This window comes from Camelus bactrianus, chromosome 2 (assembly GCF_048773025.1).
Source record: "Camelus bactrianus isolate YW-2024 breed Bactrian camel chromosome 2, ASM4877302v1, whole genome shotgun sequence".
In the NCBI taxonomy this organism is placed as follows: Eukaryota; Metazoa; Chordata; class Mammalia; order Artiodactyla; family Camelidae; genus Camelus; species Camelus bactrianus.
The window spans coordinates 83780776-83807778 of record NC_133540.1 but is presented as its reverse complement, the minus strand read 5'-3'; the positions used below and the strand labels follow the sequence as shown (position 1 = coordinate 83807778).

The window sequence follows — 27003 nt, the reverse complement described above, 5'->3', positions numbered from 1 at the left end:
AAAATTAAAAAGAATGATAATCCCAGTATTGGCAAGGGTTTAGGACACACACAATGGCACCTCTTAATTTACATGGCTGGTGCAGCCTAAAAGCGAAGATCTCTCTGTAGGGAAATTTGAAAAAAATATGGAAATGTTCTAAAACTGTACCTATCCTGTGAGCCAGTTATTCTGCTACTAGAAAGATGTTCATTTCAAATAAATAATTGCTGTTATCACAAAGACGTAACTACAGAAGTGACCACTGTGGCATAGTTTATAACTGAGAAAAACAGAAAAAGCTTAAAAGGAAGATTGGTTAAATAAACTACACGAAACCCATTCAATAAAATGCCATGTGGTCATAAAACATGAAGATGAGTTTTTTTTTTTTACATCTGTACCATATATTAAATGAAAAAACAAAACTACAGAATCATATGCATAAAGTGATCCTATTTTGGTAAAGAAAAATACACATGTATCCATAAAATAGTCTGGAATTGAGGGAGCCCTCACTTTGCGTAGGTCTGATGAGTGTGAATTACAGCTACCAGAGTTTGGTTAAGTAATACTAGTCCCCCTACAACACAGCTGAAATGTCAGCTGCGTGCTATATTAACTGTGAGTAATTGTTTAAAGGACAAACTTTAGCTCTTCAGTCCACCAATTACTATGTAAGCATGTAATTACATATTTATGTGCATATAATCATATGTACACAATACATGTTATGTACATTATTATGTGTACATAATTATATGTACATAACATGTGTGTGATTGCATATTATAATACTACTATGTAAATAACATGTGCTTCATGATGGTGATCAATCACAGTGCCTCTTTCAAAGTCCGTCAGTGACTGGTCACCACATGTGTCATCCAGTTCAGGCACAGACAGCAAAGTGAGTAGCTGTGTTGCCTTCTTGTCCTGATAAGTTTATACGACATGGATAATCGAAAGGGGGAGTTGGCCAACAAAGATGGAAGCACAGCACAGAAACAAGAAGTGCTAATGCTAGAAGTGAAATCTATGGCAAACACAAATGGAGTTGCAGAAGACCTAGCTGAGTACAGGAATGTAGGTGATGCTGCCGTTCACCACTTGAGAGACTCCAGACGTACAGTCAGAGAAACTTAATGAAGGCAAACTCCTTAGCATAAATAGTAAGGCAAGTGGTTGTACCAGAATGATAACAATGTCCCAGAGGAAGTGAGTCTGGCCAAAACAAAAACTTCCCATTGAAAGAGTGCTCAGAGACATTTCCTGACATGGAAAGCACAAAGGATAAAATGTTGGCAGCTGATCCAAACTTAGAGAGGAGAATGACAATTCGCCTGGGCATAGAAAAGATGCTCACTCCATTTCATAAACTGTACAATAGGAAGAAGACGACCACTCTTCAAATCAATTCTGATAAGATTTTACAGAGGGTGGGTATAGCTTCAGCGGGAGAGAGCATGGTTGGCATGCACAAGGCCCTGAATTCAGATAAAGAAATGAGCTAAATACAAGACACAGCACTGCACTGAGACTCTGGAGCCCAGCTGCCAGGGTCTGAATCCAAACTCTGTTACTTGTTTGCTGTGTGACCTGAGGCAAGTTAGTTAACATCTCTGTGTCTCAAGTTCCCCACCTGAAAAATGGGATGATGATGATAAAATACAAGATTTAAATCTGTTTTAAAATTACTGGCCCTTACTAATAAAATATGCCTAGCTTCTAAGAAAGAAAGCTCTCACAGATACTGGCCTGGAAAAGCCCTCTATGTTGAAAATACATCAGGTAAGAAAGAAAACAGTCAAAAGTTCTGCATGTTTTATCTCAGTGAATTAAGTGGCTTCAAGAATGAGAGCACAAGTGCGTACATTCTGGGAAACAGCCAATTAAAGAACAAGAGGAAAATAAAGAAACCCCTTCAGCCTCACTTTCATAAGGGGGAGTGGGGAGATGAAAGCATCAGAAAATCAACTTGCATCACAGATGAATAGATTACGGTTCTAAGTAAATATTAATCTAGTTTCATCACAAAAGAGAACCTGGAGAAAAAATGAGAAAGGGTGACAGGGAGGGAAGAAAGGAGGGAGACAGAGAAACTGTCAAGTTCATCCAATCACCTTTGTCAGAACATAAGGCCTGTAGATCAAAGCGAAGTTAATGCCTCTCACATACCTTGATTTTCTTTCTTTCTTTGTTTTATTCATTCTGTCCTCTGGTTAAAACGTGTTTTGGCTTTTTTGAGTAGCTCCAGAATTTCCTGGAGGATCCTACACCAGCGTGGTTATCTCTGACCCATGTCCACCTTTACGATGACATGATGGTCTGCAAGGGTTGGGGACACCCACTGCTCCCAAATTCCCACTGCCAACAAGAAGAAGGCAAATGTGGGACGGGAATGCCGCCACACCCACTGCCACCACCAGTCCCACGGCAGACGTCACTTCCACACCTTCACACTCGTTCCTGCGGAGCCTGAACTTGGCCTCCGCACCCATCTGGGCAGCCACCACCCACCAATCAGAGATGGCAGATGGGAAGAAACCTCTTCACCATGCCCACTGCCAGCTGGCCTTTCATGTCACTCTGGCCCCAATCTGTGGGTCCAACCTTGTGTCCCACGGGAACCCGGAAGTGTCTTATGACAGAATATACCCGCTCATTTTCAGATCTTTTTCATTTTCCCTGTCTAGAATATTCTTTTCTTTCCTCCCTAATTCTGACTCAATTTCTAAGGCCCAGTTGAAAATTCTATCTTTTCCAATAACCTATACTAACCGTTCCCAGAAACATGAATTCCTCCTTTATTCAAACCATCACAATACTTTTTGTCCGAACTATTCATTGAGGCACCAACAAATATACAGTTTGTTCATTATTATCTAACTTTTGAAGATGTGCCACCTCTCTCTAACTAGGTCTAACGAGGTCTGTGTCTTACGCACCTTCCTTAAAGACCAACACTGTATCGTACACCTAATAGTCACTTTGAATATTAATGAATTAGATATAACTAAGTAAACCTCGGACATTTTCAAGTACACAAAAACATAACCGCTTGCCCAAAGCAACTTACATTAAGAACTCTGAAATGGAAAATATCTAACTTTTGAAAACTGTCCTTATTTTACCCTTCCCTTTAATCCATCTTTACATAAGCTGCACCAAAACACGGTCGCCAGCCCCTGTAGAGTAAGTCACAAATAAAAGGAGGAGCATTTCAGGTAAGTTATTTTCCTCTGCTAGATGCAATCTCCTCCCACCCTGAGGGACCACAACATTTAATGTGCACATCTATTAAGACATTTAATATCCACTGCTTGATGTGTCGTTATGCAGCGCTGTACTTTGTCTTTGCAGCTTTTCGTCTCTTACCTAAACTGCTCTTGGTGCCTATCTTGTGCACAGTGAAGTTACCCAAAAGAGTAGGGATGAAACAATGAGTAAGAGAATGAATGAAAGAATGAATAATATATATTCTGCCCCAGTTCCTCACAAGATCTCTTACTCTGCTTCTATCCTCTGTCTCTTTTTAAGCACAACTAGGAAAATGACACAATGTAACAAAATGGAAATGAGGGGAAGGGGGGCTTAGCCATATCTGAAGCACAGTTCCTATACTCTCATTTGGTAACTTAATTAATATTTATTAATTTTTAGTTCATGCAATACAGTATGGTATTTACTGAAATGACACAAAGTATTTTTTTAAGATAACACCTCTGTCCTCAAGGAACTCACAGCTGGAAGATAACACATGATAATAGGAAAAATGCTATGGATAAAAATGTAATATGCAAGAAGTAACATTTTTGAATAGTTACAGTGTAATAGGCATTGTGTTAAGTGTTTTCCATTTACATCATTTGTTTTACACAAGCCTATGAACTATCTACTACTTTTATTCTCTTATATTATTCTCTCATAACAGACAGGGAAACTGAGCATAAAGAAGCTAAGGGACTTCCCAAAGATTACACAATTAGTAAGTGCTAGGATCTCAAACCCACTTATGTGATTTCCAAGCCCATATCGTAGCCACCACTCTAATGGATGATCTCATTTAAAGGGGTGGGGGGCAGATTTCTATATAAACAGTACAGACAGTAAATGTACTGGACTTCAGAAGAGACAGAAATCATAATGGCATATGAAAGAGCCCAAAAGTAAATTAATTGAACATTTGGTTCATTACCCACTAAAAGGCAATCTGTGAATGTACTCTTTTATTTTTGGTCTGCGAAGCATCCCACTGTGGTCACCCTGCAGGCTACCTCAAAATAAATTTTTTAATAGAAATAATGATCATAATGAACAATTCATACTGAGCCTGACAAGTTTACATGCAAATTCCCTTCTGTGGGTTAAATGAGGACTTTTGGATTTTGTATTTTCTCCTTGTCAAAGTCCACCATCTGGTAAAGTCTTAGCTCTCAAACCAAAGTATAAAAAGAAATAACTATTTGTTTCTTTAAGTTATTAATGTGCTATCACCAACTGGTTTACACAGTTAACATTTTAAGTATTCATTTCTCTTCTGAGATAAGAGTTTACAGGTCGATACCACAGTTGTTAAAACTTACACAATTTATCAAATCATTAGGCCACTGTAGTACTCTAAAAAATACAATTAAATGTATATATAAAATCCTCAGACTTACTTTCATATTCAAAACTATAAGAAATGATAAATAGCTAAATGAATACATTTCCATAGACATATTAATCTTTAACACACACACATATATGCATTGCAGTGGCATCTGGCCCACCCAGCACCCCTAACCTCTTTTTCTGATAACAGCACCCCATTTTCCTTTGGAGAACTGTCTTATAATACTTTTAAGTCCACTGAGGCTGAATCACTCCCTGTGACCCAGGCCTGGACAATGAGAATATCATACAATTCTTGGCCACAGCAATTAATTTTTGAGTGGACACTTTACCTAATCCAGCCCAATCAGAGTAAATAAGCATTGTACTTTTGTTGGAACTTCCAGGAAATAAATTTTCTCCTTATGTTAAGGTGCTAAGATGCTAATAAAAGCTTTGAGTGCAGATGGCCACCGTGCAACCCTAAGGGAAGAGCCTGCCTGGGAATAAAAAACACAGAACCAAGACGGCAACATGTTCCTGACTCCATCACTTAAGCACCTAGATTCAGCCATGCCTGAAGTCAGTAACTTCTCAATCATATGTAAGGATTCCCTTTTAGCTTAAAGTAACCTGAGGCAATTTTTCTGTCACTTGCTACCAAAGAGTTATCATACAAACAGCTATGATCCCATTTTAATGGGTTAGAGTAGAGCTAACTTCTATTAGCCATCTACGTTTTAGCATGTTCACATTAATTGCTTTGAAGAACCTGTTCCTATAGAATCCAACTTTTATTGGCATGACCTGTACATATCATGTAGACTTTCTCCACGCCTCTACCTACTTCTACCTCAACATACCCAGAAAATGACTATTGATTTACATGCTGGCAGGCTCCAGACAGGTAAATTAGATGGTTACTTTTTCTGTTTCAAGACAGTGAAACAGCCAAAGAGCTGTCATTAAGAAGGATAATTTTAAAAATACTTAGGTATCCATGTATTAATAAGCTCCCACACATGAAAAGCTGTCAATTATCACAATTATCCTTAATCTGCCATGACATGATTATTCAGCTAAAAAGAGTCAACGGCACGAAGAGCCTGGATTCCAGGATACCACCAACTCCCTCACTTAGGAGCAGAGCAAGCTCAGCTTCAGCCAGCAAGGGGGTGACAGAAACTGGAGTTTGCTGAGACATTTCTGGAAAATACCTATGTCTCAGTCTTCCATTTTCAAGATGTTAAAAAAAAAATTTACCTATAGTTTATATTACAAAAATGTTATCAGGACTCAAGTCCTTTCTATAAGATATTCAGAATTCTTTAGAACAAAAAAGTGGTAGCCCTCACATTCCTCAACTTATTCTGTCCTTTGCTTTCATAATTTCTGCCAACACAGTGGGTTGGAAAAATTAAAACTAGGCTTTCAGTGGTGTTCATATGTGTATCTAAAACGCTGCTAAGCTGTTCACAAGGAAGTAGTCCCAGTGATGGCCTGTCAGTCAAATAAATGTATCTATGAAATTCCAGGGCACATCATATTGAAAAAAAATTGGCTCAAAGCCTTTTTGGTCTGCTGATGCTTTTCATTAATTATTCCAATTATATTAATTACATTATTTATACTGTCCCAATATTTCAAGAATCTCTATTAGAAAGACATAAGATTCAAATCAGTCATTTTGGGTATTAGCAGCCTCACTGGTGACCTAAACTAAGTAACTGTTAAGGACTGAACTGTGTCCCTGACAAAATTCATATGGTGAAACCCTAGTCCCTAATGTGATGGTATTTGGAGATGGAGCTCTTGGGAGATATCTGAGTTTAGATGAGGTTTTGAGAGTGGGCCCCTCATAATGTGACTAGTGCCCTTATAAGAAGAGACAGCTGAGAGCTTGCTGCCTCTTTCTCTCCACCATGTGAGAACACAGGGGGAAGGCTGCCATCCGCAAGCCAGGAGCTGGGCCTTCATCGGGGAACCAAATCACCTGCTACCTTGATCTTGGCTTCTCAGTCTCCAGAACTGTGAGAGATAAATCCCTGCTGTTTAAGCTACACAGTCTACAATATTTTGTCACAGCAGCTTGAGCTAATACAGTAACTGAACTAATGGTGAAAATAAGCTTTTTGATTTTTTTTTTTTTTTTTTGGTCTGGACTCTCCCATATCATCCTATCATTTCTCCCACTTCACTTAATCCATGTTTGCAGGGTAGTCACGAGCCCTTGGAGGGAAAAGATAGGCTCACAGAAACAGTAATAACCCAATTTCACTGACTCTGCCCCAGTTACATAACACATGACTGCCCCTCACTGATAAATCTACCTCCCAAGTATCTGCTAGGCCCCCTGGGGATGTTTCACTCTTATCCTTTTGGCTCCATCCCACCTCTGATGCCTTCTGCCTGCAAAAATCAGCTGGAAAGGGTATCACATTGTAGACACTGCCACTGGGGCCCAACAAGCCAATGACAATACCCCGCCAAGCAAGTCAGCTTCTGAAGTTCCCAAGGAGGCAATACTTGAGGTACCAAAGCAACACAGCAATGGGAAGGAAAAAAGCAGGTGACCAAGAAGTCTGGATGGAATATCATGACAGATAATGTGGATGTGATGAGTCAGTACATTGTTCAGAGTACATTTTGCCCCTGCTTGAGACGTAAATTATGTCTTTTGACACCTACCACATGCCAGAGAATTTCCAGAAGAAAAGAAAGGATTCAAGGAAGGAAGAGGAATTTCCACAACCATGTCTATCACTCAAATTTAACCACCAGGATGTCTCTGTCTTATCAAGGTTGCAAGGTACCTAATGCCTTACATATCTGCATAAACATTAATTGTGGGTTCTTATTTTTAACTCCCTTCTAGTCTTTTGTTCAGATCAAATTCCTTTCCTCAAAGAACCAGCTGTACCCTGACCCTTCCTTCAGGGAATCAATAAATTCTGTTTTGCTTATTCCAGTTATAATCGGATTTCTTGCACTTGCAACCAAAGGCTTACTGATTTATATAGTGTGTATAGGAAAAAAAAAAAAAAAACTAGAGCCAAATGTTAACAACCTTTATCCCCAAAAATAGAATTATTGCTTATGTGCAATTTCCAAATTTTCCAAAATTAACATTAATGTCATTATTATAAGGAAAACAAACTTATTAAGGTATTTTTAATCGCTAATGTGGGGACAATCATGCCAAATTAGTCCCTACAGTACTTGAAACTGCAAAATCTCAATTATCTTTCTCAACAAATGCTCAAAACAAACATAACCCTCAAGCATTTGCCTCTACTGCTGTCTAGGGATTCAAACAGCCGTTTCTGAACCATAGGACAGGACTGGCCATGGTTCTGAAAGCTAGCAGACTGATTAGCCACACAGGTATAAAAGAAACCCCATGGGCACAGAACAATGGGGACGGGGTGAGGGGCCTCATGCAAGTGGCATGGAAAAAGTAAGGTGCTTTCTGTAAACAGTAACTCACCCATTAATTAAGATGGCAACGGCTGTGGCCACCTGCAACCTGTTTCTAAAAGACCTAAGAGTTCCTAATGCGTGTCCCAGTTCCCACTTCCATTTTTCTTTAATTTCTTCCTCCCTGCTTCACTTCTCTTTGCCCTGCCAGAGCTGTCCATGATACGGTTTATATGATGAATCACTCTGCTTAAGAGTGAACACATCAGCATTTTCTCCAGGTTCAACTCAGAACAATTATCAGCACAATTTATACCCTGAGGTTTCTAAAGTCAGACTCAATTCTCATCAACGTTAGGAAATCTTCCCGATTCCTAAAATAAACTCTACAGACTTGCTCGACTGCAACTCTCTTCTATACAAAGTAGCTAAATTTATTGCTCCAATATTAGTGTCACCACCACCACGCTGCTGCCATCAGATGCCTCCACAGACAAAAGGAGGCATCCTCCTTCCTGCAGACTTTCTTTCAAAATACATAAGAATTAAAGGTACCAAGCTTTAAAGAATCTTTAGGGCTTCTGACTTCATCCCCACATTGCCAAAAATTTCTACCCATCTTTCCTGGATAGCAATACTGAGAAATGTGATTCAGAACATAATTCCGTTAAGAAAGGAAAGAGTAGGGAATGGGGGCATCAAGGACACGTTGCATTGGTACTGGTTCTTTATAAAGAAAAAAAAAAAGTCACATTCCCCACAGACACGTCACTGCTCTAAAGATTTTGATGGGACTCTGAACATAAGAATCGTCAACAAAATTCTACACTGAGCTTTTCCTCTTTTCTGCCTTAAGTCTGCTCAAAATTAGTGGCAGTGATCTCTCACCTCTCTGAAGCTTAATTACATTCTCAGCAAAGAAAAAAATATATATAACAGGTCCTCCAACACTACCAATTTGACATCAATAGTTTCACTGTTCTCAGACAACATAGTGCTTCATTTGCCTTGTCTGATCTACCCAGAAGGCTCTCCATTATTGAAGCCAACCAGCAACATATGTCCACTGGCCAGCAAAGACCTCAAAATGAGGCTGGAATCTTAAAGGCCACTTGTGAAGCTTAAGTTCAATGACTTGTGAAATGGCACATGAATAACAAGAATAATGTGAATTATAATAATTAATATAAACAATAAGTTTTCGTGCAGCTTCACCAAGTACCTTCCCAAATTATCAACAGTGATTTGCTAAACCCATTTTCAATAAACAAGAAGATGAAACCAGCTAAGTTTTAAGAACCATATTTTAGAAGGGAGGAGCATTTGTTACAGAAATAAACCTCCTTCTAAGTTATCCACACAAAGCTGATGGAAAACGTAGATCAGACGGTGTATGTGAGCTGGTCAAGGACTTTGATTTCACAGAGTAATATCAACAAAAGTGAGAAAGTCACTCTTTTCAACACAATATGTTTTCACTATATTTTTTGTATCCAACATCTCCTTATCCCTTATATAAAAAGTCTAATTTATACACTTCAAGTCATCTGGAGATAACCTCGGTTCATCAGAAGGAGAGTCAACGAGCACCACTTCAAACGGCATTCATTAGTAACAGCTTCCCATTCAGAAAGAACAGGCAGAGAAAGTGTCTAGTCACTTCTAAGGCTTGTGGTGACATGTAAGACATGGCTATTCCTTAATTGGCTGCAGAATTTCCAATTACTTAAACATCAATCACAAATCTTAGAGTTCCTCTGTCTTCTCAGACAATCCTTTCTTTAGATTCATCACAAATCAGTTTAAAGTAGTTTAGAAATACATTTATCAATTTATCACACTTTTCAAGACCTACATAGGCTCAAATCTGTCTTTCTTGGAACTATGTTCGCAAAATGCTTCAGTAACCTTAGAAAGTAGAGGTAAGGCATTCACTTGACAATTGTCCAGATCCCTCTGCCACCCTCCGTATGTGGAGAGGCAGGAAAGAGCCACGAGCAAAGTGGGATACCTGGGGTTCAAATACAGAAGGATATAAAGAATGAGACAGAGAACTCCTAAGAAGGCAGTAGAAGGTGCTCTGGGTCTGAAAAATGAGACAAGCTGAAATTTCTAAGAGGAAGCCAAGGTCAAATGCCAAAGCCAGCAAATACAAACAACAAATCTAAAGACACCAGGAGGGAGAATCAAGATCAAGTCACCAAATTAAGAGTGAAAAACCAGGGCAAATAGAGATAAAAGCAACTCATTACGGATAGGTAGGAGAGTCAATAGGTCAAGGCAAATATTAAATGTAAATACTCATTTACGTTAAGCCTAATATTGTGAAAATAAATTAAAGAAGTACTGTTGTTTTGGGAGTATGATGGGAAGGGGGGATCGTCCTCAATACACTTTAAGGAGGGCTTACATAAGATAATAAAGACCCTCCAAATCTTGCTGGTATGTTGGCAAATTCCCCTAAGTGATCAATGAGGTGTCTGCAGTGGCTCGTTCTTTTAACTTCAGGGGGAGTAGATCTTTATAGCCTAGGAACCATTCGTTGTTCAGATGGAGTTCTACACGTGCCCTCCTGCCTAGTGATAGCAAGGAATTTTACTTCTTGAGACAACACAACCCTGAGTAAACAGTAATCATGGGTGGAGTGATGGAATCAGAATTATAAGACCTAAATCTCGTGCTCAGCTCCAATTCCAACTGAGCAAATCCCCCTTTACCCTCTGACTCACCTTTCCCACCTGGTTGACACACAGTAACAACAGGAAAAAGGAAGAGATGACAAGGCACATCCATGGATGATGGAACTGAACTGTGCTCTTCTGCCTCACCAAAATCTACCCAGAAACACAAGACACTGCTACTGTATTCAATGACCTACTGATGTGCTATTCATTCTATCACTTTTGAGCTCATCTTTCCTTTGAGAAACAACACCTATTAACAAATATCCTAATGGAAAGACTGAAAAAACCTGAAAAGCTGGCATTCTTGGAGGGAAAGACTATTAATCCTTGGCAATATTCTCAGCCTTTATATATCCCATTTTTCAGTCAAAGATGTGTAGTGGGCACTGACTACGAGTATTTACACACCAGCCACGTAAAGGAGTTGCACAACGAAGATATGTATTCGTCCTTTTTCAACGAATTTATCATCAAGTGTGGCAACAAAAATAAACCTCAGTGAAGGTGACTTCAAGAGAAAAGGCACATAACCAGCTCCAGAGACCTAAGTAAGCATGAACTGTTTAAGATGGTTTAAAAAGCTGAGACATCCCTGGAAGAAGAATAAAGCATGTGAATAAGGATGAGGAATTCCAAACACAGAAAGGGAAAGGGATGCATGATGGTCCACAGATTAACAGGAACACGCGGTGAGAGGCACTAAGCCGCGCACAAGGATGACGTGCTGAAACGAATGGGGATATTTTGTGTAGAGCACAAGTTTTCATGCACAGGTCCTACAGACAACCATCTGCTTTTTCTCCTCACGTAAGTGTCTGTCTTCAAAGCACATACACATCAACAACTCAAGAATCACTCAGTAAGTATTATACAACATTGGTTACCTCTGAGCTGCACCCAAAACACACACACATGAAGATCATTATGCCCTAAAAAATACTCACCCAGTCTCTAGTGTTGTCTAACAGAGATTTTAGGAAGTATGAGTCTCTACTACAGTAGGACAAAATTCATGTTTTGTGATCATGTTCCTTAAAAAAGTCTTAGTTTTTCAAAACAAGAGCCCAAATATTTTTACAGATTTCATTGTTGGTGTACATAAATTATAATTATTAAATATACTCTGAACTTCTGCCTTGTATATGCAAAGAAAAACTGGCCAACGCCCTGTCCTTATAAGATTATATTCATCTAATCCTACTTTAAATCACACCCCAAAATGCCATCTAATGGTTACTTGTGATCTCAGCCTAATAAATCCCCTAAACAGAATTCTGAAAGTCAGTTTCTAATCATTTTTCCCGGCCACTAATACAAAACAGACCTACATATTAAAATTGCATCATTTAGACATTAAATCAGTGGCTACTAAATTTTCTCCTACAGAGTAATTCATCTGAGTCATATGGATGGTAATGTCCAAGAATTCACTTCAGAAACATCAACTGCAGTTAAAATTTTTCTGAAATGTTTGTGTGGGTATGTCCTGCCATGAATGGCAGTTGGTTAATTTGCCTATGAAATTAGTAGATTCTGAGCTGAGTCCAAAAAAAAAAAAAACTGTATTCTTTCACATGCCAAAATCAAGCTCACTTCAGAAGTGAATTTCTCTTCTATCTTGAATCTATTACAATTTGAAATGATAAAAGACTTGAAGAATAGTAACTTGGCTTACAATCTCATTTGGGATACAATCCCATGTAAGTGAACTGGACTACACACCCACTGCAGTCTTCTCTTCCAAAATTTATACTTCAGTTTTCCAGGATCACAAGATTTCTTCTTTTGCTTGTTCTTCTGTCAATCAATCACCACTTGCAAGCCTCTTCAAAAGAGAGTTACTAATATGGGGTTTAATTGAAGAGTCTTCAACATGCTTTCTGGTTTTTTTTTTCCAACCAAGCAGTATAAACTGCAATATTTGCATTAGTCAGAGCACTTGATTGGAAACATTTATTAATAAGAACATTCATCAGTAAATAGCATGAACTAGGAACATTTTATCTCTTTAAGAACACCCCTATAACCTAAATATTATTATCTCTGTATTCATCAATAAAACATGTTCAAGGAGGTTCTGTACCTTACCCAAATCACAAGATCTAGTCATGAGGGAATCTGAGACTTGGAATGCAGTTCTGTAGATCTGACTGACTATAAAGTCCACACTCATTTTACTATAATGTGCTCCCCACTTCCTGCCTATCTCTACTGTATTTCTTAACACAGGGCACCCTTCAAGGGCCCATGAGCCATATCTCAAAACATATCTAGCCATTGACAAAAACTTTTTGAAAGTGAGTCATGTTAGGATCTTGATAATAACAATGTTTATTTTTCTCTTTTTAAGTAACCAAGTACTATATATTACCAAATGCCTTTCAAGGAATGCTAAACTTTTCCTACACTAAGCTTGAGATCGAGCCATTATTCCTTTACTTTTCAACAAGCCATCCATTCTACTCGTTTTAATTTATTTTCCTCTGATTATGAATGGCTTTTAAGAGTTGTCTAAATTCATTCCAGAGCTCAAACAACTTAGCCCATAAACTTGTCACTTTTAACTTTGGGGGTTACAGATCTGTTTGAGAGTCAGATGAAATGTGTACAAACACATAGAAGCAGAGTTTTGTATAAAGTGAATATGCAATTGCTTTGGAAAATGATTTTCTTCAAACTCATCAAATGACTTTCAAAAAATATACAAAAGATATTGACTCCAGGAAGTAAACTATTAACCTTCTAGGGTTGCATGTGCCTAACTTCAGTGATGGGTGTACCCTGGAAAGTAAGAATAAAACCAACTAACAGCACATATGCACACCTTCATAAAATCTTAGAAGTTAAAAAAAAAGTATCCCATGAAAATTAGCACAGGAGCCTTACAATCTTTAAGACTATCTAACTGTCAGGGGTCAATAAATGCTTACAACAATTCAGTACATTAGATGAGTAAGTGCCTTTCCATTTTACAGCCCTGTCTAGAGAACTGTAAAAACACATGTGACCTGTGTTTTAAAACGGCCTGTCCCACCATGAAGACCAGCTGACCACTCTGCTTTATGGACTCACTTCCCTGATTTCCACCACAGTGCAATATGCCAGGCAGATGTTTCGAGGCGCATCACTTAGCAACATATTCAGTTCCAGTTAAAAACATTTGCAGGGCTACATTACAAATGCTTGCAAATAGAGTTATTCACTAAGGTCCAGAAATGTTCAGAGGGAGGATTTTCTTCTCTACTTCAAGTGCAGCAACTCTTGTTTCAAAAGTAAGGCTGCTGGCGAAGAAACTGAAGCCCAGAGGATGACATGCTGTCAAAACAATCTGCAAACGTTTATTTTGCTGCCACAGTTCAGTTGAAACCAGTTCCTAGTGCGATACTGACACTGCTATAATGTTGATTCATGCTTTTGTGTCTTCAAAAATTAATAACCGTAACTTTTGTTTTTTAAATGGTTTGGAATTGCCAGCAGTATGCTACCTCCAACTGGCTCTAATAAAGCAGTTCATGATTTAACTTATTCTCAAAAGCACAAAGGCATCTCTCTCTGAAGCTCTGGGTTCTCACTGGTTTCTCAAGCAACAAAGTGAAGCTAAAATCCTACCACCGTCCTTTGTGCCCAAGAAGTGGTTAAAGAGAACTGCAGAGTCCTCCGTGAAGAAGTCAAAACTGTGTACTTTACGTTGAAAATGTCTATGCTAGGCTCCTTAAATCATCCATTTTACAAACCTTTAGTATAATGTGCACGTTCTTCAGAACTCTTATCAGAGTGAGCAACTGGATCACCCAGCCTCAAAATACCTCTGTAAATCTCCACGCTTTGTCTTTCAACTCTAAAGACGTTAATGGATTTTGCACTTACAGTTAATAAATTTATGTTTAATATTTTTTAATATTTCAATATTTTTAATAATTTTTAAATATTTCTTCCAAATATTCAAGTAAAAGTGATGCTTCAGGCAAGTATTATATATTTATCCTGTACCCCATACCACTCAACCCTGGGAGCATCGGAAGCCCCGTCTGAGAAGGAAGTCTTCTCTGTGTCCACTGAAGAGGGTTTGAATCGATGTTTGCACCACGGCTTTGCAATGGCTCCACATGAATCCAGGTGACTGTGACCAACTTTTATCCATTGTTTTCAGTTTCTCATCATAACCAAACTGACTATGATAAAGTAACATAATGACTGTTCAAAATCTTTTGTCAATTTTTGTTTTCCCAGGAAACCTAACTCAAGCCCAAGTCTTTATACAGCTCAAAACACGTATGTGCCTTCTCAATCCTGATGAAGTGTGATTTTGGACAGGTCAGCTTTGCCTAAATCTATATTTACATGGGTTTTAGGTTTGATGCTGTTAAACACAGAATAGAGAGAAAAACAAAGAATTCCATGGGATAGGGAGGAACCTAGAAAGTCAGCCAAATTTCCAGTCTCTCAAGATTCGGATAGTCATCGTTTGGCTTGATAATCTTAAAAATTCCAAGAAAATCAAGCATACTGTTATTTAATATGTTTGGCTTGTTCAATCTCCCTTTAATAGCGTGGATAACTAAGGGTTGACCATGAATATGCAAAGTATCTGTTAGTCTGTGATCCAGTCAGGCAGACTATTGATCCACTCATATTTGTAATGAGTTTCCACGTGCTCATGTACACACTACACACACGTGATGCGTATACTCATCTACACGCTGTAGTGCTTTGAGTGGGCTCGCATCCCACGAGGGAAAAACTCAGGCGTAAACAGACAATTACAGTCATTGTGTTAAGAGCTTTTTGATTTATTCATTCATCCAATCAACTCTTATTAAAACTGACTGTGAACTGAGCCCCTCCTCTGCACTGTGCTACAGGCTATAACAGAATAATGTTGGTTTTCTTTTTCCTTAAAGCATTTGGGAAGCCTACAGGTCAGTGTGACTGGGGCACAGAGCATGACAACGTGGTAAGAGAAGAAAGACGAGACTATAAAAAAAGATATGCGATAAATCATGAATGGCCCTGTACACCCTGATAAGGCATCTAGACTTTATCCTATGGTACCAACACGGAAGTACTGAGGGCCTCAAGCAGGGAGTGGCAAAAGCAGGTGGGCATTTTAAAAAGCTGTTTAGGGCCGTGCTGTAGTTGGTGGGGTGGAGGAGGGAGGGTACTTGGCAGTTCTTATCACAATGAACACATCTATAAAGTTGTGATAAGGGACACAAATGAACCTATTGACAAAACAGAAATAGACTCACAAACACAGAAAACAAACTTAATGGTTAACAAAGGGGCAAGGGTGGGGAGAGGGATACATTAGGAGTTTGGGATAAACATATACACACTACTATCTATAAAACAGATAGCCAACAAGGACCTACTGTACAGCACAGGGAAATGTATTCCACACCTTGTAATAACCTATAATGGAAAAGAATCTGAAAACAAATAGCTATCTATGTATAGCCTAATCACTTTGCTGTACACCTGAAACTAATACTGTAAATCAGCTATACTTCAATAAAAACACATGTAATTTATTTTAAAAATTATGAAAAGGAGTTATGGACACCTATTCAAGTTGAGAGCTTTTTGCATCTCAGTATCTTTGTTCTCTTAGCCGTGCACACCTTAAGAATGTAGCTGTCTGCTTCTGTTTGTTTCTAAGAATTTAACAATCTGTGGTTAAGCAACTTTCTTCAACAGTGTACTCAGCATTTCTTTCGCTAATCTGTTCATATATGCTCTACTCAACTTACCAGATAACATCTGATAAGCTTACCTTATTTTCATCCACACTCTTCACCAACCTAAAAAAACTCAACTAATTTGTGGTAAGCCTAGCAATAAAGCATTTCCTGCTGTAGTCAGACAACGGTGGTGCTGCTTCCCGTGCTGAAGGCTTAGCCAGGCAACGCAAAACTCACAGACTTCCATCTTCTCAGCTACCTTCGTCTCTGCTCCCCACTCCTAACCCTTGGTAACCAGTTACTCTGACATATCTTTAAGTGCTTTTTCCGACTGTCGAATGCAAAATCTAAAGTAGACATTTAGTCAAGACAACACCTGAGCACAAGGGAGTTTTAGGGCAATGAAATTATTCTGTATGATACTTATACCAGTGGCTACATGTCATTATGCATTTGTCAAAACCCACAGAATGTACAACATCAAGAGTGAACCCTAATGTAAACTATGGACTTTGGTTGATAATAATATGTCCGTGTTGGTTCATAGATTGTACCAAATATGTCACACTAATGAGGGATGTTGAGGGTAGGGATGTTTGTATGTGTGGGTGGGGAGGGCTATGTGCAAGCTCTGTATTTTCTGCTTAATTCTGTTGTGAACCTGAAACTGCTCTAAAAAAAAATTGTCTATTTAAAAAAAAAAAAGACAACACCTGAGTTGTGTCTTCCAAACAGTCCTGATCATCAGATTCCCCTGAGGCGATTAAAAACACAGATTACCAGTTCCTGAATCTCAGTGGGGCTGAGGAGAGAGGCGAGTCAGTAATCTGTATTTTTAACAGACCGAGATGCCCTGGGTAAAGTTATGAATTAGGTTTGGTAAACCCTAGATCGAAGCTACCCTAATGAGCGCCTTATAATTAAAGCAGAATTAAGCACATATTTTTCTCTTAAATACTTTAATGAAACTTAAGCAATCACTTTAAGTAATTGCCACCCATTTAATATTTACTGAAACAGTTTACAACTAATTCACATGCCATTTCTAAACGCTTCAGGCTTACTTGGCTTTCCTGCTGCACATTAAACAGTTTGTTAACTATTAATACGGAGTGAAGAAAAATCAGAATCTGGAGGTCATTTTACCAGTTAAAGAGGCCGCCAAGAAGCATGATTTGTAATTAGCAAAACACATGTGAGCTCCCTGTGTCATTAACTAGGACCTTATGATCAGTGCTTTAAAGCAAGAGCAGGCCCTGAATAAACAACTTGCTTCCTAAAATAAGTCACTTTCCCATTTTCCCCCCGTCAATCACAAAATATACAGGAAAATACTACTTTTGCAAGTAACAATGAGTATTTGTGAACTGGCATTATAGATAAATGAACTAAGGGCAAAGACACGTGTAAACGAAACACAAAAATTGCTAATAACTATTAAGTGATTACTATTCTTAATACTTAGTCCGCATTCTCAGTCCTCTGCATTTAACTTTTTTCCATTTAATAACACGAGGTGCCATTATTATCTTATTTTATAGATGAGGAGACTGAGGCACGGAGCAGTTAAGTAACCTGCCCAAGGTCACCCAGACAATAAGTAGCAGAGACAGGAAGTGAAATTAGAGTCTGTGCTTTTAACCACCCCAGTGTACCAACAGAAAAAGAACTAGGGCTTAAGCTGTGTTTGAGGGAGGTGGAAGAACTATGACCACAAACATAGGAAGCGACAGATCTTCAAACCAAGTCAGGCTTGCAGATCAGTGTCCAATTCACTACTGAGGTCTTACTACGTTAGGCACTGCACTCAGCACTTGGGAAACATTAATACCAAGATGAAAGAGACATAATTCCTTCTCATCCTCACTTCTTAATTTAACTGGCAACACTTTTATAAAGCCTTCCCTGATTCAAGACAGAATTAACCAGTGTCTTCTGGACATGTGCAAAGTACTGCGTGTCTCTCCAGCACTGTGATATCACTTTTAATGCTGCATTATAATGAGGTCTTCCTATGTCTGCCATTCCTCCTTTCAGGCTGTAAATTCCATGGCCCGTGCTGGGAACAGGGATCACGTCTCAGCTCCTTCTCCAGGACCTAGACCCCTAGCGTGGTGTGCCTCAGCATACTGCTGTCTCTCAACAGATGTCTGATAAATGAATGAACAAAGGAAACAGAGAAAGGGGGACACAGAAGTGTAATAACCTGCTCTAAGAGTCACAGGATGCTAGTAGAGTTTGTATATTCGGCCCTAGTCCAACATTCTGTCTCATATAGGCAACATGCCCCCTGCTAGTCTTCTCTTTTGCTACAACTGCATGATTTAACACTTTATCATACATCATGAAACAATATAAAATTGGTTCACATTTCACCTTTATGCTTCAACTCTCATTTAACACAGTAAACCCTTGTAGGCAGGGGCCAGGGCACGCCTCCCTTACCGTGTCAGACCACGCTAAAGGCTTGCATACCTGCAGTTTAATTTGCAGAAGAGCCCTCTGAAATCACTCGTTCTAAAAATGAAGGTTTAGAGAAGTCAAATCATTTGCCCACAAGGTTACACAGTTAGTGAGAGACACAGCTGGGACTTTTATTCCAAATCCCACACTAGTAACCACTGTCCTCTTTCTGTGCTCTCAAAGATCGAAATCCCAGCTCCACCATCTACTAGTTATGTGACCTTGGGGAGATTAACTTTTTTGAGCCCCATTTCTTTCCAAATTTACAGAGATATAATTGACATATAACATTGCATAAGTTCAGGGTGTAAAACATGAAGATTTGACACAAGTATATATTACAGTGGTTATTATGATGATGATTACCACAAGGTTTGTTAACATTTCCATCCCCTCCCATAATTGTGTGTGTGTGTGTGTGTGTGGCTTAAGGTCTGCTCTTTTGGCAACTTCCAAGTATATAATACTGTATTGTTAACTACAGTCACTACACCATATCTCTGGAACTTACTCATTTCAAAACTGGAAGTCTGTACCCTTTGACCAACATCTCAGCTCCTGATACCCACCATCTTACTCTCTATTTCTAAGAATTCATGAGCCTCATATTTTATCATCTGGGAGGTGAATGATTGACATTTACAGCAATGACAGAAGGATTTAATGAGAAAATAAGTGCACGTTGGCAGTCACATAGAAGGTATTCAATAAATATGTATTGATAAGCCCACTGAATAATCAGACTCTCTTCAGCAATTCAGCAAATTTGTTAACAATCAATTTAGGTAATAAAACTTCTGTTAAATGCTATGCCATAAAAACAACTATGTTGGTTGAAAGTGGCTAAGAGAACAGATTCTAAAAATTCTAATCACAAGAACAAATTTTTTGCAACTCTATGAAGTAATGGATATTAACTGAAGTTCCTGTGGTGATCATTTCACAGTATATATGTATGTCAAGTCATTATGCTGGACCTCAAACTTACAGTGTTGTATGACAGTTACATCTCAGGAAAACTGGGGAAAAAAAATTTTGTAAAGACACCTAGGTTGCAAGTTCTCTCCCAACTGATGGAGTTCCAAGAGTTCCACAAAATTAAAAGCAGACGTGAAAGGAAGATGCTACAGCTGATAGGGACCTCTATAGGTTAACATTCTTCTACAACACCTTTCCACTATCCCGGTTAGTAGGTATGGACTCTAAAACACAAAGGCAAGAACCGTGACCCGGGTGGCTCTGGAATCAGGCAATCTGGGCCCTGCGCACTGCGCTTGCTTAATCGCAGCTGCCTCGCTCCCACACTGAGGTGTGGGCCTTTCCCTAAAAACACTTCCAGACTGAAGCACAAACTTTCTGCCCAGTAAAGGAAGGATTCAGAAGACCTAACTTCAGATGCAGGCTCTGCCACATACCAGCGCCGTGCATCAGGCCAAAGTCTTCTCTCCAGTGGAACAAGAATGAAACGCTTTCTCATAGGACTGCTGTGGGGGTTAAATGAGACAACGCATAGGAATGGACCCAGCACAGAGCCAAGAATGCAACAGGCACCCGACAGACACTGATGGAAAAGAAGCCGGAGCTCATGAGATGCCGCAAAGCAAAGTGCTGGCGCCCCTCTTCCTGCAAGTACTTAAACACAGCAAGGAAGGGAAGGAGAGAGGAAGGGAGTAGGGAGAGAGGAACAGGGGATGGACAAGAAGGGGAAACAGAAGAAGAAGAGGGAGGGAAGGAAAGAAAAGGAGATAAAACACCTATCTGGGCTGTTACAGCTGCAACTCTGTTGAGAAAGTGCAGGCAGGCTTCGAATCCACAGTCTTGTGATTCTGATCCTGGATTACAATGCTAGCCTAGGGCCTCCTGTTTTATTTTTTCTGCTAAGAGGAACAGAAATTGTGATTCCTAATAAAAAAAAATCAACAAGTAAAATGGGAAGGGTCATAATAGATACTTTTCATCCATGTCTACCAGAAGAGTTGTTGTTTCAAGCGATGATCCATGGGAAAGACATCAGGAGACCAAAAAATGCCTTTAAGTCTGAGCAACAAAGTCGTCTGCAGCCATTCTGACAGCACGACAGAGAATGTGAAAAACACTAATAGGCGTGTTGCATTGCTGCGAGATGAAACTGACAACTGTGCCAGTGCCATTTGGGCTAAATCTTACTATAAACAACCAATCTGCTCTTCTTTACTCCCAAAGAAGCATTACATGAATAACTTATCGACTGCCCCGCATCCCATCTTAACATTTCTCTCTCCCTCCTTTCTTCTGCTAAACCCTCAGATTTATATCCATAATGTGCTTTAAGTTCATGAGATGCACCACTGGAGATCACTACCACATTCACAGCAGAGATTAAAACCGAGGGAAATGAGATCTGATGGAAAGCACTTTAGAGAGAGAAAAAGACGGGCATAGCCTGATTTTTAGACTTTTCTTTTTGGCGGATGGAAAACCTCATTTATCATAAAATGTAATTGTAGATCCCAGAAAAATGATTACCACAAGAAGTGAAAAAGTTGAAGGAAACATGATGGGAGTTTGAATAACAATCTATCTAAAATCCATTTACCAAAGTCTATGCTTGTATAAAGTATGTGGTGTTTTTCCATCTCCAAAATACCCCATTTATCCTAACATGGCACCATCCTCCTTTCCCATAAGGTTACAAAGTCCCAATCTTAGTGCTTCCTACGAGTCATACAATGAAGGCTACCACTGAAGGTCACCACTGAAATACACGTGTCCTACCTCGGAGCAGGATGACGAAAACTATGCATTGAACTACCTTCCAGTATCTCAGCAGATCTGGAGGTGGAGAAACAAAGAGCCAAGAGTCAGCAGTGCAGGCAGGACACATAAAGGAGAGTGAGCTACAGGCAACGAGTGAGGGTCAAGACCCGCTGGCCCGCGTCCACACGTTCCCTTTGCAACAAAGTTTGCTGCCTTACATCTTCAAGGGTAATTTTCATTGATAAGGAATATCTCTTACCCTCACACTCGGTGGAATGAATCAAACAATCACTGTGATCACAGAGAAAAATCACAGAATTTGAGATCTGGAAAGGATCTTAGAAATTATATAGAAATATCATTTTATAAACAAGAAGACAAGTTCCGAGACATTAAGGGAAACATGCATGTTCAGCAAGTTTTTTTAGGTATTCCTTTCAGCATGTTTCTCTTTCTGCCACTACAACACACTTTAAAAATAACTGGGTTGTTTCTGAAGTTTTTAAATATTTCCTTTGCCAAGACTGAAAAAAACATGACCATTATTTCCAAACCCCCAATACTAAATACGCAGCTCTAAACTCAAATACATGCCTCTTCCCCATGTCTACAAAAATCACTCTTACCTTAAAACTGAAATAACATGGCATCTTACTGAACTATACCATTTTTTGCAATACAACAAAAGCATCAAACACCAAATATAGAAAACAAAACTGGGAATGTGTCAGACTTATCATGGTGTTATTCATTTCCTCAGCACCTGTCTCCAAATGCCCTATTTCCTATGGCCAAGACAACAGGGAGGCTGGTCGGCGGCCAGTTGGCTGAAGTCACATATCCTTCCGCCTCATGGCCTCACGGATAGCAAAAATGAATATCCTAACTTGGTTAATTCAACAGCTCGCTCAAACCCAGAACAAAACTTTTCTTTGGAATTATAAATCATGTCCACATTACACACATCTAGATGTGTGAGATGTCCTGTTACAAAAAAAAAAAGATGTTATAAGAATAAACATAATAGCTAGACTAATAAATAAAAATTTGCTAAGATTTCACTGATGTTGAACCCCAGAGAACCTCTTAGCAGAGAAGTTTCTCATGGAAAGAACAAGCAAATAAACTGAAGATGACGCTAAAAAATAAAATGAAACTGGCCACTTATCCATGAGGCTAGACGGAAGAAAATCAAGTCCCATCTGAGAAACAGAAGCCTTTCTACAAACACAGAACCGACTTATCTCTGAACCGGAACCGTTTCCTGCTGACACCTTCTAACCTGAAGATGGCCCCAGCGTCCAACTGAGGAGACACATTTTCCAGGATGTGAAACTCACCTTCAGAAGTTCTGAACCGTCCTTCCTACGCTGTTTATTTACTGCGTAACCGAAGGACTCTCACTTTCACGGAAACAGCTAGGTAATTTCCCTGAAAAGCGTCATACACATCTGACAATATTTGGGCATTTGGTGACTCACAAAATCATTGTTATGAAAGTTGATAAATGCTACTCTTAACGATCAAAGTATAAAGCACTATTAACCTGAAAGGTTGAACTTAATCCTTCAAAACACAGTCCTTCACCAACCTTTGTGGAAACTAAGCCTTTATTGACCTCTGTTCTCTGCCTCCTCTCTCCACCCAAGGCTGCCTGCAGAGCCGCAGGAGGAAAACAGCACACCTGTGACGTTCGTGCCTCACCAGCAGCCCGTCCATGACCACCAGAGTAGGGTATATCAAATGTATGTCTCCTCTGGGACTAAGGTGGCTCATGAGGCACTCATTACTAATGTTGGATTACACTGGAGAGAGTAAATTTAAATAGTAACAATAATTAACAATTGTGTGGCAGTTTACAGTCCCCAGAAGGCTTCTAAATATTTTACCTCATTTGAGGCTCCCAAGTCCCAAGATGGGGAGAGGAGATGGAAACAGAGCCTCAGCAGGTCACAGGGCTATTAAGTGACAGAAGCAGAAGCTGAACCCAGGTCTTCTGATTTCAAATACTATGGTACTGAGCTCTCTTTCCACTGTGGCATCAGAAACTATTGCATTGGTGAATTTAAAACTGTATATATCTATGCAGCAAACTTGATAGTCAGAAGTGAGGCTAAGTAATGATCTACGGAAACAACCACACGTGAGAAGACAAAGAGTAAGCAAGGTTTTAACGATGAACATGCGATATGATTTTGCAGAGAAGGCATGTGATGCTACAGGGGCAGCTCCAGGATTCAGGGATGATAATGAGGTCCACGAGCTAAAGCAGCGCCGAGTGTCTACCTGGAGCCACAGATCCTTTCCAGGATGCTGACGGTTTACAGTACAGGGGCTGCAGTGGCGTGCCTCTGGGCAGGGCACAGTTAATGCAGATTCTTCAAGGACTCTGTCCCACGGCCAAGTCTCTAGCTGAGTTTTACAAGGACCTCTTTGTCTTGGGCCCCCTCCCGACACATGGGAAACCTCAGAACGTCTCTTGCCACCGAGTGCAACTAAGCTGAGCCACTTGGTATTACTGGCTCTCAAGGGTGGCCAGCTAGTTGAGCCAAGACATATTTCCAATATTTCTCAGTCCTGTGAACAACCTATAGTTTGTAAGAGCTTGTCTTTCATCTTTAATAAAAGATTAGGGGGTATTTTTTTTCCAATAATACTTTAAAATCCAGATAATTTGAGAGAACAAAGTGATATCCAATGGAGAATAATTTCTTATTTTCTGTCCTTTATTTCCTATCACTCAGCCAATATGACAAACTGATATATCTGTGGAAATGACGTATCTGTAAAGACAGAATACTTCTCCCTTTCAACCTGAGAAAGCAGATCTTTAAGTATGTGTAATAAGTGGAGAATTATTTGAAATCACCAACTCCAAGATATGCCAAACACACAGAAGAAACACACTCTTTTTAAACTAGGACAATATTAAGGAGACAATACAGATAATAAGTAGAAATAATCAAATCATACTTCAGTTTTCCCACATCCTTTTTTGATGTTTAAAACATTATGATTTAGTCCAGTGTATCTAAAAGTAACTTATAGCCCCCAAACAGACAATACATCCAACTCTGAATAAAAATAAACCCAAGAAGGGAAGGAAAATAACTCAGTGGTAGAGCACATGCTTAGCATATACAAGGTCCTGGGTTCAATCCAGTATCTCCATTAAAAAGAAAGAAGGAGAAGGAGAAGGAGAAGAAGAAGAAGAAGAAGAAGAAGGAGAAGAAGAAGAAGGAGAAGAAGAAGAAAAAGAAAGGGAAAAAAAAAAACCTCAAAAAATAACCCCAAGGAGCCTAAAGTTTTGCCATTTAGCCAGACACTTCTCATAACACAGAAATGCTGCGTGCTACTAAAAAGTACAAATTGGATTTTTAGGCTCATGGTTCATTCATCATTACACATGAGCTAGGTCAATTTCTAATCATATCTCTTGCAAAACACAAGTTAATATCTTTCTACATGTGCATTTAAAGGCATACAAATCCAAAGAGAGAGGAGTAGAAAGATAACCCTGGAAAGGGCTCAAGCAAAGGGATGAAGAGAGGCTTTGATTTTCTGCTCCATTATTTATTCTGTATTATATTACTTTTGATTCCATTTTGTTTAAACTATAAAAATACATTAAAATTTTATTTGAATTAGATAAAGAAAGAAAATTAAAAAACAAAACAAATTTAAAAGATTTGATTCAAGGCAGGACAAGTTAAGCCCTAGAAACAAGCGCTGAATGGTACAGTGCTTCAGAGACGGAGGAGAGGGCAGCCGGTACCATGGATGAACACACTCCAATAATGAAGGCTCTCTCAAGGTGAAAAGGCCAGAGGGACGACAAATATTTTCTTCTCCAATCAATGCTGAAAAGGGATTCGGTTCTGTGATTGCCTCCTCTCTCAGGAAAATCAAGGTAAAGACTGAAAATCCCTTCCGTGGGTATTGAAAAGGATGTGTGTATTCCCAACTAGAGGTAAAAGCCAGTCCAGAGGTGCTGCGTTAATAACTAGGGTTTGCAGCCTCAAGGTCTAACTGTCCCCTAGGATCAAGAGAGAGTCCCTGTCCATCTCCAAGCTCAGAAGCAGAGTAACAGTCCCTAGCTGCTGTCTGCTAGACTCGGATGGAAAATGACTTGAATTCGCAGCAGGGTAAGAATATCAGTGGATGGCTCTGAAGGAGGAGAAATTCAAAAAAAGGCAAGTTTAGGGAGGAGAAAAGGGGCTTATCCCTTTGCCACAGTCCATGACTGTTCCAAGAATGTCATTTTAAATTGTAAGGAGCAGAAGTCTGGCTCAGGAAGGATTCAGCCTAAAATACTACCAGACGCCACAGAGTAGGAGCTGAAGAATGCTCCAGCTCCCAGAAGGAGGTCCCAGGTGCTAAGCCGAACTGTCAATCATTCCAAATTACACTGTGGTGGCAAAGCCTCAGCTCCTACCTCTAAAGAGAATGCCACCTCTGTATGCCCTCTGGTACAGCATTGATCACACTGCGGTGTGACGCTTCGTGGCAGAAGCTTCCGGTTCTGCTTACGCCTTCACCCAGCAATTCCACATTTTGGAATTTATTCTGAAGACCTAACCATGGATGTGCTCAAGGATTTAACCACAGGGATGTTTGTTAAAGCACTACTTATGGTAACTGAAATGAATCTGGAAACGGGGGGAATGGTTAAATAAACTCTGGGGCATCTGTACAACAGGCTTAAAATGATACTGGGTTAGCTAAAAACTATACAGTGACCTAGGAAGATGTTTGTGAGACACTGAGAAAAGAGCAGGTTATGAAAAATAGTATGTATTTACAGTACAACACCATTTTTGTCAAAAAAAAGCCTATGTTTAATGTACAAACTTCGGAGGATACACCTAAAACATCTATGGCCATCTATAGATCCTAAGTGATTGTTACATTGTTCTTTTTGCCTATCAATATTAATTTTATTTACTTCAATACATATTCACATATTATTACCTCTGTAATAAAAAATATATTTTGAAGTAAAATAACACCTAAATCTATACTTATAACCATGATGTTCCCAAACTTTATTCCTTTGTTTCCAATCATCACTCCCTACAGAAATGAGCTCTATTCCCCTCTTCAGTCATTGAAATTGCTGCCCTCGGTCATCCGCACCTAGAAACTTAAGGTCTGAATGAGCATACTTCACAACTTTAGCACACCTAAGTGGTCAACATTGTAGAAAGATAAATAAATAGTCTCATAAAAGCAGTAAGTTGTAAAGAATCTGTTTTCTGGAACAAGATTAAATTTCCTTTACAAAGGAGAAAACTAAACTACCTTTTTGACAAGTGACATTTCATGTTTTAAATTCAACATAGCTATAAATATAATCTTTGTAACAACTGTGGGTACCATTTGTTCTTTACATATCATTGGCTAAAGAAAACCCAACTACTTTTAAGACAGCAATCCTAATGTTTAAA

The 27003-nt window shown here is 39.2% G+C and overlaps 1 protein-coding gene across 5 annotated transcripts in view; it reads right to left on the bottom strand.

Annotated features, from left to right (window-relative positions):
• SLC4A4 (solute carrier family 4 member 4) overlaps positions 1-27003 on the bottom strand; it is a 314923-nt gene that overhangs the window by 191579 nt on the left and 96341 nt on the right. The gene's annotated exons all lie outside the window — the stretch shown is intronic.